We start from the raw sequence: 17386 nt of genomic DNA on the forward strand, positions 1-17386 counted from the left end.
ATGGAATGAAGGTTCTTTTACGAGATCAAGTGAAAGACTCGACTGGGATTTTACGAGATCTAATCAAAGACTCAAATTCGAACTTTGCTCCAGGGTTCCTTGTTTCATTTTGTAACGAGCTTGACATAAGACAAGGAACTCTACTCAGATTCCTTGTTTCATTTTTTAACGAGGTTAACACAAGACCAGGAAGTATCCTCGTACTCCTTATTTCATTTTTAAACAAGGTTGACACAAGACCAAAAACTATCCTCATAGACCCTTGTTTCATTTTTTAGTGAGGTTGACACAAGACAACGAACTATCCTCCGGAGCTTTCAATCACAACTCATAAGTGGTCATGAAGGAGAGATATGGTTCCAATGCCCCCAGTATATGATGTACAACATCACTGAATTGATCGTTAGTCGATGTAGGTATGGAACAGGTTGCCACATAATTAACCCGTGGTGGGAATGATACCATTGGTACAAAAGGACCAATTAGGGACGATGGTTGACTAGGAGCTATATTTGGACCGGGAAATGAAAGCTGTTCAACAGTGACAATTCTGCCTTCATGCGAGAAACAAATCACTCGAAAGAGTGTTGAAACAATATCTCCCATGCTATAAACATAGTCGCGCCCAAGAAGTAAATTGTAATCTAAAGGGCCTAGGACTACCATCACATTCAGATAAATGATTTTTCCTCCCAAAGTAATAGGTAACTAAGGAAGGATCCCTAATGGTTGACTGGTCCCTCTGTTAAAGCCTAACAGATTTTGGGTAACAGGCGCAAGTGGTGGTGAACCAAGCACTTTCGAAGCAGTTGAGGAAAGGATACTCACTAATGCACCTTCATCTATAATGGTGCCCGATACAATCATATTACAAACTTGTACTATGATTTGGAAAGGCAAATAAGGAGGAAGGAAGAATCCTGCCATTCGATTCCAATCAAAGGAAGTGACTAGACTACTTGGAGGGGGTACCATAGAAACGGGAGAACTAACCCCTTGAGTTATGAGAACGGGAGGATTTTCCTCCTGTCTTGATGCAATAGGAGGACTGCCCCCAAGCTCATTAGAATCTGAAGAAACAAAAAGAGCTTGAGTGATATCATGTTCACTCTCTTCGAGAAAGGTACAATTGACTGAAGGTGAAATTGAGTCAACTATTACCTTGACCTATTGATTTGGGTCGGGTATAGACTCATAGGATTCACTTTCAGAGAGAGTGGTTTTGACCGACGGTTGATTTTGGTCAATCAATTCATCAACTAGTGGAGGATTTAGGGATAGTTTCCTCTAACCAGATGGAAGTCGCTGCGGTGAAGTAGGACGGTTACCTAACACTTTCTTGGCTTCATCCAGATAGGGACAAAGGTGAATGGAGTGATTTCCTTCACATATCCTACATGGAAACTTAACTTCCCCCTTCTTTCCATGAACTTTACTACCACTAGTTGATGGTGTGTCACCAACATGATCTCCAGAAGTTGATGACATAGGATGATGTGAACGAGAAGACCATTCTTCTAAGATCTGAGGAATATCAGGACAATTTCGAAGAAGATGGTCTCCTGCACAAAGTTTGCATGGATATCAAACTTTGTGAGGCTTGACAGGTGGTTTCTCATCAGATGTTGCATTCAAAGCAATGGTTGCTTGGTTGCCCCTCTGCTGAATTTTCTTCTTCTTCTTCTTCTTCCCTTTCTTCTTCTTCTTAGCCACCTGGTTACTAGTACCAATACTTTCACTAGGCGAAGAGGAAGAAGGGGAGGAAGAAACAACCAAGGAAGAAGGCAAAGGTTCAACTTTAGGATCAACTGGAGGATGATTTTGTCTAGTTGGAGGTGTAATCGATTGTGAAGAAATCACGACATTTTGAACCAAGGAGGTTGAAAAAAACCATACTGGCAAGCCAATGGTAAATCCTGGAAGGGATAATGTAGCCATATAAGGAGCACCAATATTTCCAAAAGAAGGAAAAGCACTAAGATTCCCATCAAAAGGAATTCCTTGATCGGTGGACTCTGGATTTGTCACCATATGTTTCAACCTAAGATCAACTAAGGAGTGAGTGTGGAGGATGTTATCCGCGGTCAATTAATTTTTACGACATTAGAACATAACTTTGCTTTTTCATTTTTTAAGAGTCGATAAAAAAAAAAAGATGAATCTAGTCACTTTCGATGTTTAATGATCTTGAAAAGACAAGTGCTCAGATGAACCTTTTCTTTTAAGGAGTCGAAAAGGAGCGAAAGTGACTACTCTGGAGATTCTAGACAAGAGGGTTTACCAAACTAATCACAAAACTGCAATATACACCTTGGTGGTAAATGAAAGAGAAATTACCAAGGATTTAATGTACGACAGTCAGTCTTCCCGAATGCTATGTTCGGTGCATTATGATCGATAAGGCGACAGATTCGCCTTCCTAGGGATAAAGGATTTCAACCTATTGGGGTCTCCCACCATATACTCGATGGTACATGGAGCACAAGTCTGTACTAGTACTTATCGAATCAGAGAGGAGGAATCACCCAACCTTAATGAAATCGACAGCCACTAGGTTTTAAGACACCGGAACATGTCTCTAGCCTAGACCTCTAGATGTTTGCGTTAAGTTCCAATGCATTATTAGGTTAATTGATGTAAATTTTAGGTTGATCTTGCTTAAAATTTTCCTTTGAGGGTTCACCACGAGATGTTTTTCGAAATTCCTAAGAATGCAACTAGAATGAGAAGCACTCTTTCCATTTGTTTTCAGCAATGAAAATCCTAGCTATGAGGGATAGAGCATACAAGTACTTTTTGAACAAGCAATAAAGAGCACAAACTAATGCAATTCCCTAAACCATTCCTTTCAAGCATTCACAAACTCAAACTCTAAAATGCAAATTGCATGTATTTCTTTTCAGTTTCTCTTAATGTGAATGATGCAATAAGAAAAACTAATGCACAAACGATTCAGAATTCTTTTCATAAAAAATGACGATTTGCAATAATTTCGTTTTAAGGGAAAGGAAGACTGTACGACACTTTCGATTTTAAAGAAATGAAGATTTTCGACACTTTGAATGAAAATACAAATAAATCAATCGATTATTTATGAAGGAAGACTTTACGACACTTCATTTGTCGAAGAAAATGATGATTTTATGACACTTTTCTATCGACAAAACAATCGATCAACTATATTCTAACTTTGACTATAGACTGATAATGACAAAGAAAACATTAAAGAAACATTAATCAATCCAATCAAAGTAGGGCTGGATTAAGGAGATGAAAAACTATTTTCAGAGATAAGACATCATTTACATTCAACAAGCAATTCAAACTAATGAAAATTGACAAAAATTTTTAGTTCCTAGATGGGAAAACTGACCCTAAAGGGATTAGTACAGGAAGCAGTTAGACACAGTGCACTGCATCGCACTGGATCTATGCGAGAAGTGCATTGCAGCGCACTATGTCAGTCACAGAAGTGCGCTGATTACAGCAAGCCATTCTGAAGGTGATTTTATGCTTAAATTTGATTCAATTTTCAGTGAATTTAGACTTGAATTCCATAAATGACAGGAAGTACAGTATGTAAAAGTGCTTTAAGAAGACAGATATGCTACTAAAAGGGTTAAAGCAATCCCCAGTGGAGTCGCCAATTTTCTTTGGGCAAATTTAGTGTTTCTACAAATGCCTAACCCTCTAGACCTAGTAGCTAGTCTAGAAACAACAGACAAAGTAATTCGTTGCTTTTCCTATGATTAACAAATAAGAGAAGGAGGAAAAGGAACCAACCTGTAACTCTTGCTCGATCCTTCTCTCCTTTGATCGGTTTCACCTCTCCTTTCCGTACTTAACTCGCTTGGAAAATACCTACACACAAGCCGAGACAGAAACCCATTAAAGCATACAATAACGATTTGTTAACTAAACATATCATAGAATCCAGAATACGATATACATCATATAAACACATGAATGGAAAAAGCTTAGAATTCTTTATTGATAAAAGGAAATATTACAACCCATGAATGTTCATGCTTGATTCAATGTCTTCCTTCCAGTTTCAATCCCTTCTCTCCTCATGAAGCAACAATTTGACATCATTACAATACTCTTACTAATCTCATTCAAACAACATTTCCTTAGCTCAAGAAATTCCAACCTAGACTAGCCTTTGAATTCTTGGTCAATTTATAGCTGAATGGAGGTGGTTAAGCCATTAATGTCCCTCATGAATGCTCTACCAAAATTGGGAATTGGTTCCATGGAGGAAGGGATAATGGATTGAGGTTCATTCATCTCCTTCCCCATCCAAATGCAAGCTTAATCAACTTGGAAACTTCCAGAAGCATACATTGGATGAGGAATCCAATGGATTCATTTAAAAAATTCGATGAATCTCACTCAGTGCAGGTGAAACAAAGGCTAACTGTGCTATAGTGCACCTAGCCAGTGCAGTTCCTACATTGCAATGTAGCCTGATAAAGGGCCACCTGCGCTGATCTCCTTAGGTAATTTTTTGGATGAATGGTGACATGGAAACTCTTGGGAGGCAAGAATGATGTAGTTTTACTTCATTAAGGAATGAAAACAATTGAATTAGAGTTTGATGGACCCTAAAAATACGGATCTGGAAGTCGGAATTGATTTGCTCAAATTGACCTGTAACAAATTTGTAGGTGTAGCAACAAATACAAGACTATGTTTCAACCAACATTTTGTACAGTGAGAGAGGAGATGAAATAGAGTTTGATTGTAGAGTTATTTTGTGTTTGGTAGTAGCTAGTTTATTCTCCAGTTTGTTGGTTTTCTGCATCAGTTGTTTTTGTGCAACATTTGTTTGTGAGCAGTTTTTCTATTACAGAGAAGGTTTTTTTGCTGGTGCATTTATCATATCATTTTATGCAATGTTTGTATTGATTAATTTTATTTTGGATTTTTAGTTTGTGCCTTGAAAATATTGTTGTTGTGGTGTTTAGGTTGAGCAATTCTTAGTTCCAGTATGAAAGTATATCAAATGAAAACCACATAGAGGAGTGGAGTTGGAGGACTTCGGTGAAATCAATATAAGTGAGTTGTTTTCATAATCCCATGGTAATTGGATAGTTCAGAAGAAACTGGGCAAGGCTTGTAGGTCATGGTGGGTTCCAGAAGATAGGAGTCTGTAGAGTCATTTGGTAGTTTAGGAGTAACTATGCGACGATCGTTGGTCGTGGTGGGTTCCAGCGGATGTTATCCATAGATCCACATGAGAAAGAGATCTCCATTTGATAGTAGCTAGCTGAATCTCTATGTAAAGAATTGTTTGACATAATAAAATATTTTGAGCAATGCAACAACATCAAGGGTGCTTTTTTTCCTGTAGAATGGTTTTCCACCATAAATACTTGTGTTCCATGTGTTGAATGTTTTCATGGTTTCTTGTTTATGTTTGATGCTCTAATCTCTGTTTATGCATGGTTTAAAAGAATAATAATTTGGAGAAAAATTATAAGTGCCTTCACTACTGATTCACCCCCTCTCTCAGTAGTGATCTAGTTTCCAACACATGGTGTGACCAAGAAATTTGTTCAACTCTAGATAAGATTTACTAAATGTGACTTACTCTAAAAAAACCAAAAAAACCCGATTCATACTTTTTAACTCAAAGGAATTAAATTTGTCATGATGTGGAGATTCTTTGTTGGATTAAGAAAATATGATTGGTCCGCATAATTCCAAAGAAGTGTCTTTGAATTTTCTTCTTCACAGAATAAAATAAAGGTTTCATCTAACTTATAAACGAAATGACCTTTTCATGACATTTTTTCTGGTTAATTTTAACCAAAATCTGACAAATTATTTTAAAAACTTGAGTTTGAGTTGTTTAATATATAAAATTGGAGTACCCCAAGGGGTTTTTTAGGGTATTGAATTCATTTATGGCAATTTAAACATTAAAAAAAAAAAATACTATTTTTTTTAAATTGTTTTGTTGGATTATGTTGAAAAGGTCTATTTTGTCTATAAGTTAGGCTATGCCTAAAATAAATGAGGAAATATGATGTCATTCGTCACAATAATAAGATAAATTGAAAAGATTTTCATCTTCATGATGTGCAACATGTTTATGTCTTGCCACATTAATATGATAAGATTAAAAAATTCACACCTAGTAAACTCATATAAACATGTCAACCTCGTTAATTAAAAAAAAACATTTGCTAATTATATATATAATCTTAATAAAAAACATAGCAATCAATATATAGTTAAAATTATATTTGAGATTTTATTTTGTTTATAAACTAAGTAATTATAATGATTTTATTATTTTTTATAATTTTAGTGAGTTGCATATTTTAAAACAATATTTTATTAATGTTATTATTTATATTTATGGTATTAAAAAGTAATGTCAAAAAAATATAAATTGATTTCATAAAATTTTATCTAACTAAAAGTCCTAACACCACATCTCTAAGTAATATTAAGTCCATATGGTTTATGCATTGATGCAAATCATTATGTGTCCATCACATTAATACCCCATAGTTATCTACTCTAGCATAAGAATGTGGCATGCAACATCTTCTAGGTTTGAGGTAGTGTCTTTGATAGTGGGGTTAAAGGAAATAGCTCTTCTAGGGTTGTGTTTGTGGTTGTGAAGATTAAAACATTTGTTACATTGAGTTTCAATTGCATTCTCCTGGATCCAAATTATGTATGCATACCTTTGTAGTTTGGATGTGCATAATTCAATAAATCTATATGTGTGGCATTCAACACTTGGTGCACACACCTACAACCAAGGATGCCCATTAACATTTTGTGGCTTTACTAGCTCAACCAAACCAACATAGAAATCCCTATCAATTTATCTTCTCCTCCCCATGTGGTGCATCACATTCCTTATTGACCACAAAGGGACTCACTTCCTAAAGGCACACTCACACCTTTTTAATGATAATGGTGCCCTAACTGAAGTGAGCCAATTGAAATAGTATTTTTCTTGCATCAAAGTATTTTAGAGAAAAGGGTGGTTTGAACATCACTCTCCTTTTATAACCATGCTAATGGTATTAGTGGGTAACAAAGAGGAAGCCTTGAGAAGAAACATACACTTGAGATGAATTTATGGGTAACATAGCCACTCAACATGATAATGGGAAGGAGTAAGACTAATTTAGTTGATTTTCCACTAATCTAGGAGGATCTCCACATTTGACATATTAAGTCCCAAGTTTTGCAAAGAATTGTCCATACAATGAAGAACTCATAAAGAGTTTGTTGATGCAATTTGAATGGGATCACATAGATTTTGGATGTAAACGACATAGCTTATTGAACTTTTGGGAAAACAAAAAAAATAAAGTACTTTTCTTAATGCATATGCTCTTTTAGTTTTAATTTTTATTATAATAGGAAACTAATGAGAGCGAGAGAGCTACGTAGCATTGTGGCTTCCTAGTCTAAGGGAAAAGTTAAAATATTTATGGAAATAATTGAGATTTTTTCAACCATCCAATTATGCCCATATCCTAATTTATTGGGCATAGAGAGTTATTCTCTATTTACAACATTGAGTTATAGTTTCCAACAATGAATAATTATTGAAGTTTGTATAGATAATTTCACTCATTCAAAAGAAAGAATATTTGTAAGATCTTTTGAAGAGAATAAGCAGGTAGAAAGATGTTATTGAATTGTTATCCCTTTTCTTTGTAAACATAAGGAGAACATTGTATTGAAGCCTTGTATAGAGAGAACTATACCTTTATTAGGGGAACTTTGTAACCCACTTATTGGGAGAATGAGCCACTTATTGCGACAAGCTTTTGCCCTTTGTCAAGGAGATATTTACCAAACACTTATTGGGAGATTATTTTCAACCATTTTTCTAAAAGAAGAATTAATGAAGTGGTTCATTGATTGAACGAACTTAGAGACACAACCATAATTTGGTGAATTCCATTATCAATTTGTTCTTTATATTGTCTCGTTATTTTCTCGTTGTTTAATTTCAATTTTAATGTTGATTGCTAATTATCATGCCAATTTTCAAGTTAATGATGTATTTAAAAAAAGAGAAATATGTAAGGCATTCACAAAGGAGAACAATTGAGTCACATTTATATTTCCCATTTGTAGATCAAGTTTTGTTATAGCATGGGTGTCCAAAGGGTTTGTTAACACCCTTTATGCTTTGTGTTATAATTTTCTATTTATTCCGTTTGCGATTTGGAGGTGCATGTTTGTTGGTTGTAAAAGGACAACCATGGGAAAATCTCTAAAGAGAGAAAGACTTTAGGAGTTTGAAGACATAAACTGAGATATTCAAGAGGAAAAATCCATATTAATAAGGATATTGTGATTCTTTGAGGACGAGACGCAATCATTGCAAGATAAATTGTTTTTCCATGAATTATTCTCATGGGAATCATTCAAAAGTTGCAACTTAAGCTGCAAGCCAAGTATGAGTTTTGAAAAAGTTCCATAAAGGGGTGGAGGATAATGAAGAGTCTTCCATGCAAAGTAGTTTATCCTTTACCAAAAATGCTGAAGACATAACTTAGGTATGTAGCATAAGAAATTTATTGTGTTCTCGCTCTTCCCATCAAGACACAGATGATTCTTTTAATGAATTTGAGAAGCATGGTTGTGGTATTGGTTCTAAATTGCTAACCATGATGGTTTTTTATGAAAAGGGCCTTAGCATCAATAACCAAGGAAAGACTAATCCCATATAAGTTGATGAAATACCTTGTTAGGCAAGTTTTGGATATGGCAAAGGAGAATATGGAGAATTCTCCTAAACAATTGAAGTGAAAACATATTAAAGAGAAGAGCCCAAACCATTAGCTCTCTAGAAATAATGTTAGGATATTCCGACACATAGGAAATAGTTAAGTACAACTTGGTCTAGTGTAGAGTTAGGTATAGAGTTAGGTAAAGTGTGTTTCTTTACCGTTGTACATTTTGTAACTTACAATCCGACTGTCATGATATGTAGTGATCCGACGGTTCATTCTCTCCTCGGTATTACCGACACTTGATCCGTGGCTTGACACCCGATTGGTCCATGAATTCTATTTAAAGCGCATGGAGGGTCATTTTTAGGGTAATCCGTGCATGAGAGAAGCTTATGTAAATTTTCATTCTTTGATTAATAAATTGCCTGAAGTGGCCACGTTGGCTCAGGCCGTGGACTGTTTCCCTCTTTGAGGGTTTTAACCACGTCAAAAATACTAGTGTATTGATCTGTGATCTGGTTGTGAGCGGTGTCCTTTTGCTGTTCTTTCTGAGGAACTTACCCTGTAAATTCCTACATGGTATCGGAGCTATTTGAGGGCCGCGTCCGTTGGTGATCCAAATCTGAAGCCGGTAGAACTGCATCCGACTGCCGTTTCCTAGATCTGTTGTTTCTGACTGCTTTCGGGCCGAGAGGACTGCTCTGTTCGAAGCATCTGTTCTAGTGAGGAACCCCTTTCGTTTCACGTGAAAAGGTTTCCGGTAGCCCTAGCTGCGTCATTTTTAAGATCTGGAGGTATATAGTGTTTATTTGTAGTTCACTGTTATTTTCTCTCTGCTAATTTCGGTTTCGGTTTATTTAGCTTTTTCTTAACCGGATCTATACCTTTCATTTCTGCGTATGCTCTTTGCCCTACGACTCTGTGCGATCTGGGAAAATCAGAAACAGAAAGGAAGGATTTTTCTCATGTGTATGCTCTTTTCCCTGCACCTTAGTGTGATCTCGGAAAATAAAAAACATTGAGAAAAATATTTAGTTTTTCGGCTAAAGCTAACTTTGAGCCGCAAGGTTCATTTTTGAAAATATTTAGTTTTTTGGGTAAAGCTAACTTCGAGCCGTAAGGTTCGTTTTCTTTGCATGTCCGTGTTGGGTTTTGTGTTTTTTGTTTTGTAGGGAAAAAGAGCTTTCTCAAAGCAAGCACGCAACCCAAAGCACCCCCCCCCCCCTTCTCTCTCTCAAATTTTTTGTATAGATCAATTGGTTCAAAGCTATTTTAAGAGAGTAGAGGTCTTGGGTTCAAGTCTCCATTTTGTGGGGGCGGACTTTTTCATTTCCACACATTCCCGCACTTCGTCGACAACTTCAACAACTTTTTTTCAAAAAGCCATAACTTCTTCATCCGGAAGCCTTTTTCAGAGCCGTTTTTTTTAAACCAGCCTAATTTTTCGAGATCTATCCATTGGAACACTTACTTTCAGCATATTCAGCTTCAGTTTTTGTTGAAATGGAAAGTCAATACCAAGTTACCCTTGACAGCACCAACTACTTCCAATGGTTGTCCTACATTGAGGATTTACTTAGAAGTAAAGGTCTCTACATAATAGCCACAAGCCAAGAGAAGAAACCGAAGGATGAAGATAAGGTTACTAAATGGGAAAATAGACAAGATCAAGCACGTGGTTTGATAGGGATGTCTATTTCTCCTGATCTTAGATTCCATATTGCAGAACTTGATACTCCTAATGAAGCATTGGAACAAATCACTAAAGTTTTTGGGATTAAAAATGAAATTAGAGCCCATCAACTTGAAAATGAGTTGCTTACATTGGGCCCTAATAATTTTTCTTGCATTGAAGATTTCTTGTCCAAGTTCAAGACCCTTAGATATCTCTTGGAAAGTGTTAAGGTTAAGAAAGAAGATAGTAACCTTATTTATTCCATCCTTACTAAGTTGGGACCAGCCTACTCTGTATTTGTTTCCACCTTCCATTCTACAAGAGAAGCCTTCATTTCTCAAGGAAAGGACTACAAGCCCCCTTCCTTTGACTCTTTTTGTGATTCTTTAATAAGAGAACAAGAAAAACTCTTACACCTTGGTCTTCTTAATCTTGGAAACTCTTCCAAGAAAGCATTAGCCACCCAGCAGCAACCAAATTCAAAGAATCCTAAGAAGTCATATCCTAAAAAGAAGGGTCCTAAACCAAACAAGGGTCCTAAGCAATTTCAGCCCCAAAATGAAAAACCATTTCAACAAAATGATAAGACAAATAAAAACAAAGGGAAGAAGACTGATAGACATTGCAATTTTTGTAATCGAGATGGCCACTTAGAATCAAAATGCTTTAAAAAGATGGAAGCCTTGGAAGCAGCAATGAAGAAGCATAACATCCATTTGGGGCAATCTTCAACTTCAACTTCATCTTCAGGAATAACACTTTCTGCATGTGGTTGTCAAGCATCTCGGTCTTGCTATGCATTAAATGTATCTTCTTCTTCTCATTCTAATGAGTGGCTCATTGATTCTGGAGCTTCTTATCACATGGCCAAAAACAAAGCCATGTTTTCTTCTTTAAATGATTGTAACACCAAAAATATATATGTTGGTGATGATAGATCTCTTAATGTTGTAGGGACTGGAACTGTTCATCTAGACAATGGTCAGTTTAATGATGTATTATGTGTTCCAACCTTATCCTGCAACCTTCTATTTGTATATCAGATAACTCATTCGGGTGAAGGTAAAATCGTTGAATTTTCTTCTCATGATGTTGTAATCAAGGACTTAAAGTATCCTAGACAGATTTTGGCTACTGGCATTGCTGATGATTCTACAAGGTTGTATAAGTTTCACAACTTTGGGTCATCAAATCTCCCCTCAGTATTTGTTTCTCATAACGATGAAGTGAGCAAACTTTGGCATGAGCGATTTGGTCACTTAAACTATCGCTCCCTTCAGCATCTATGTAAAGAAAATATGGTGACAGGTCTTCCTATGGTATCTTGCAGAGATGGTGTTTGTTCCGGATGTGTACTTGGAAAACATCATTGGGACAGTTTTGAAAAACGTGCCTCTTGGCACGCCTCAGCCCCTTTACAACTTGTGCATAGTGATTTATGTGGTGCACTTCCAGTTGTGTCATTCTCTGGCTGCAAGTATTTCTTAACTTTCATTGATGATTTCTCCAGACGCACTTGGGTATACTTCTTAAAACTCAAGAGTGAAGTATTTAACACTTTTTTGGCCTTCAAGGCCTTTGTTGAAAAACAATCTAGACATCAAATTCTTAAGTTAAGATCTGATAATGGCGGAGAATATGTTAAAAACACATTCATCAACTATTGCACTGAGAATGGAATTCAAATGCAACATACTGTTCCATATACTCCACAACAAAATGGTGTAGCTGAAAGGAAGAATCACACCTTAAAGGAAATGGCTAATTGTATGCTACAATCTAAAGGACTTGGTCTTAGTTTTTGGGCAGAAGCAATTAACTGTGCAAATTACATAATAAATCGCACTCCTACTAAGGCTTTAAAGAATATCACTCCAGAAGAAGCATGGAGCTCAATCAAACCAGATGTAAGTCACTTTCGTGTTTTTGGAAGTGAAGCGTGGGTCCATATTCCAGATGAAAAGCATAAATCTTTAGAACCTAAGAGTGAAAAATGTACTTTTGTTGGATATTCTGAAGATGTCAAAGGCTCTAGAATTATTCCATTTAAGTCCAAAAATGTTATCATTAGAAGAGATGTAAAATTTGATGAAAATATATCGGCCTGCGAGCCTAGTCCGGCGGTTGTGCCACCTCTCCCTATCTCTTCTACTTTTGAAAACATTTCTTCTTCAGATGATGAAAGTGAGGATGACAATCCTCCCCCACCATCTCAGGATCCTCCTTCAGCTCCTGAGCTTCCAAAATGGGTTCGTGCTACTCGAGATGCAGCAGGTGATCTTGCCAGTGATCCTACAGATCAGCGACGCACACGTTCTCAGTTCGAGAGAGCCTCTTCTTTATTGGCTCAAGCTCCAGTAAATTATGATCCTGACACCTTTGCAGAAGCTTCAGGCCATCCAGATTGGGAAGAAGCTATGAATGAAGAATATCATTCATTATTGGCAAATGATACATGGGATCTTGTTCCTTTACCAAAGGGACGAAAACTTGTTAGATGCAAATGGGTTTATAGAACCAAGTATGGACCAGATGGGAAAGTTGATAAACATAAAGCTCGTCTTGTTGCTAAGGGCTTTTCACAGGTTGAAGGCATTGACTACACTGAAACCTTCTCCCCTATTGCTAAAATGAACTCTATCCGCCTTGTTCTTTCCCTTGCTGCCTCTTTCAAATGGGAAGTCCATCATATGGATGTTAAATCTGCCTTCTTGCATGGGGACTTGCATGAAGAAATATATATGGAACAACCCATTGGCTTCATACAAACAGACTCCAGCCTTGTTTGTCGAGTTAAGAAATCCCTTTATTGTCTCAAGCAAGCTCCTTAGGCTTGGTATGCCAAAATGGATAGCTTTCTTTTAGAATCTGGCTTTTCTAGGTGCCATTATGACAATACTGTCTACACCAAGAAAGTGGGCAACTCTCTTATCATCCTTGTTCTTTATGTTGATGATCTTATCCTTACTGGTAGTGATCCCAACCTTCTAAACCATGTGAAGTCTAGCCTTAAAAGGAAATTTGAAATTACAGACTTAGGACACTTACACTATTTTCTCGGTCTTCAAGTCTTGCAATCCAAGGAGGGTATTTCCCTTTCCCAGTCCAAGTATGCTTGTGATATTCTATGTCATTTTCACATGGAATACTGTAAGCCAGCCCCTTCTCCCTTTCAGTCTGGAGTCAAACTTTCAGTCACTTGTACTTCTCTTGAAGTTGATGCTACATTATACCGTCAACTTGTAGGAAAACTCTTGTATTTAACCCATACTCGTCCTGACCTTTCCTTTGTTGTTGGCCTTGTTTCTCGGTTTATGCAAAACCCCCGTGAAAGTCATTGGAAAGCAGCTAAAAGAATACTTCATTATGTTCGAGGTACAGTTCAGTTTGGGATTCATTGCAGTGCCGAAGCAACTCCTCTATTGGTTGGTTTCATTGATTCTGATTGGGCTGGTGACTCTGATGATCGGAAGTCTACTGCCGGTTATGTGTTCACTCTTGGTTCAGGACCTATTACATGGGCTTGTAAGAAAAAAGGTGCCATTTCTCTTTCATCAGCAGAAGCAGAGTATCGTGGTGTCGTAGAAGCTAGTAAGGAAGCCTTGTGGCTTCGTCAGATCCTGTCAGAGTTTGGCTTTGAGCAGTAGCATCCGACTACACTTTGGTGTGATAATCAAAGTGCCATTCAGCTATGCAAAGATCCAGTCCAACATCAGCGCAGCAAACACATTGAAATGCACATGCACTTCATCAGAAAGCTCATTCACGACCATGTTCTTGAAGTGAAATATTGTTCAACAGATGATCAAGTTACAGACATCTTCACAAAGGCTCTCACAGAGGCGAATTACACTAAACTTCGATTTATGGTTGGAGTTCAGGAAGTTGTCACTAAGGGGGGATAGGCTCTAATGCCTCCTTCCTTCTCCTATTGTGTCATATTTGTAAATCCTTCAATCCTATCCCAAGTTGTTCTTAAGGGGGGATGTTAGGATATTCCGACACATAGGAAATAGTTAAGTACAACTTTGTCTAGTGTAGAGTTAGGTATAGAGTTAGGTAAAGTGTGTTTCTTTACCGTTGTACATTTTGTAACTTACAATCCAATGGTCACGATATGTAGTGATCCGACGGTTCATTCTCTCCTCGGTATTACCGACACTTGATCCGTGTCTTGACACCCGATTGGTCCATGAATTCTATTTAAAGCACATGGAGGGTCATTTGTAGGGTAATCCGTGCATGAGAGAAGCTTATGTAAATTTTCATTCTTTGATTAATAAATTGCCTGAAGTTGCCGCGTTGGCTCAGGCCGTGGACTGTTTCCCTCTTTGAGGGTTTTAACCAAGTCAAAAATACTGGTGTATTGATCTGTGATCTGGTTGTGAGCGGTGTCCTTTTGGTGTTCTTTCTGAGGAACTTACCCTATAAATTCCTACAAATAATACATGCAAGGAGATGGAACGTCAATTCATGATGGCGTCAGTGAGAGAAAGTTAAAAACAAGAAAGTTATAACCTTTCAATCATGGGAGAAACATCAAAAAATAATGCAAATAATCTACAAAGAGAGATAGCAACCCATAGGAGGAGGTAAAACATTTTTCCCTCACCATAGTTACACAAAAGATAGCCCTAAAAGGCATGGACAACATGAGTACTCCAATGTTTTCTTCAAATATGAGAAGAATGGCTATGTGGCACAAAATTTATGGTATACATATCCATGTACTTTTTGTGGATTAAATAACTTTTGCATGGTCATGTGTTGGAAGAGAAAGTGCATACAGAGGAAGAACATGTCATCTAGGAAGGAGGGAAGATGTAGAGACCATTCTCGAAGTCAAAATAGGGAAAATGATAAGAAAGGTTTATTGTCTAAGAAAATGGCAAGAATTATTGCACTTATTGTAATATGAGTAGTCATTGGATTGACAAGTGCTAGAAATTTCTTTCACAATGTTCAATGCATTGGAAGTAAGTTGTTAAAGCACTTTGAATAGGGTAAAATGGACTTCATATGCAAAAGATATGCTTTGTTGACGTTTTTGGAAAATAAGCGGAAACAAAATTGAATGCCTAGTACATATGCTCTTATGTTTTTCAATTTTATTGTAATATGAAACTAATGCTAGTGCAAGAGTAATATAGCATTGTAGTTTCCTAGTTGAAGGGAAAGTTGAAATCTTCATGGGAATAGTTAATAATATTTTTTTTAAAACCATCCATTCAATTATTTAATTATTCTTAGATCCTACTTTATTGGATCTAGAGATTTATTCTCTCCTTAGAATGTTGAGGTAGTTCTCAACAAGGAATAATTATTAAAGCATGTATAGACAATTTTTCTCATTGGAAAGAAAGAAGATTTGTAAGCTCTTTTAAAGAGAATAAGTGAGAAGAAGGTTTGCTTCTAATTTGTTAGCTTCATTTTTATTTTTTCAAAAGTAGAACATTGTATTAAAGCCTCGTATTGAGAGAACCAACCCCTTATTGGGAGAAATTTGTAATCACTTTATTGGGAGAATGACCCAGCTATTATGAAAATATTTCATCATTTGTAAATGAGAGTGACAACCCCTTATTGGGAGAATAATTTTAGTGCTTTTGCAAAAGGAGAAGCCTTAAATATTTGTAAAGGAGAATTAATGTAGTGATTCGTCAATTGAGAATACTAAGAGACGTAGTTAGAATTTGAGTGAACTTCATTATCAATATAGTTTGCATATTGTCTCATTATTTTCTTGTTGTTTAATTTCAATTTTAAATGATGAATTTTAATTATTATTCTAATTTTCAAGTTAATGATGGAAATTTGAGAAATTTTTAAAGCATTGAACTTAGGAGAAAAACCAAGATAGTTTTATATTTCTTGTTTTTAGATCATACATAGTGTGACAATTGAGGTTAGTGTTGGAACATACCATCTAACTTTGATAATTGGACACTAGGGTAGAAGACTTAACCATGGATAAAATGTTGGAGCTTTCCTCCAGGGACTTGTATAATTCAACATGAACTTATGATATAGGGCTCACTGAATATGGATAGAGTCATAAAGAAAGTAGATATTATCAAATCAATCCGTAGAAAGAGCCAACAATTGATACGTTCTCAATAACACAACAAACCATCTTAAAAGACATTTTAATTACAGAGGCTAAATAATAACTTTTGGGTAAAAAAATAAATATAAATGTCCTAAAACAATATTTTTCATATTGAGAAACAATAGAAACGATAACTTGAAGAGGCTCAACATATAACCTTAAAGAAAATTTTGAACTTTCATACATGTTTCTACTAATAATCATCAAACCTGCGAGATCAAAAAATACAATAAAAAGTAAAAAGTGTAAATTCTCCATCTTAACCTATAACTTTATTAACAAAAAATTATCATAATAATTCATTTATTTTTTTTATATTATGAATTTTCGAATGAAAAATTATAAAAAAACAAACAAACATGAAAAAAAATATTTTAAAAAATAAAAAAAACCTGTAAAACTTAATATTTGACATTACAAATTATTTCCCCCTTCACTTACTCCATTTGACTAAGTTTACCATGGTTAAAAATTTGGATAGATGAACATGGATGAATTATTTGGGCTTTTAAATGGAAGGGATAAAAGGCTTAAGTCTACACACACTCACGTGAACAATCTTGACACGTGCATCTAGTGAAAAATTGTTTGACTCTTAAGTGTACAATGGCTAAAACTTTGGATACATTTTCCATGAACATGTAGGAATTATCTGAGATATTGAATGAAAGGGACACAACGTCAATTTTAATGTCTCAGGTCTACATCCACTCACACCCTGCCCCCATATATCCACTGAAAATTTGATAGCAACATTGAGCTTGAATAAAGCCAACAAAAAAAAAAGTATTGAACTTATCCACTGAAAATTTGATAGCAACATTGAGCTTCAATAAAGCCAACCAAAAAAAAATATTGAACTTAGCTTTTAAGTGGTTT

The sequence above is a fragment of the Pinus tabuliformis genome, chromosome 3_2 (genome assembly GCF_031772625.1).
Source record: "Pinus tabuliformis cultivar Carrire ecotype Pingquan chromosome 3_2, CPIR1, whole genome shotgun sequence".
Classification (NCBI taxonomy): domain Eukaryota; kingdom Viridiplantae; phylum Streptophyta; class Pinopsida; order Pinales; family Pinaceae; genus Pinus; species Pinus tabuliformis.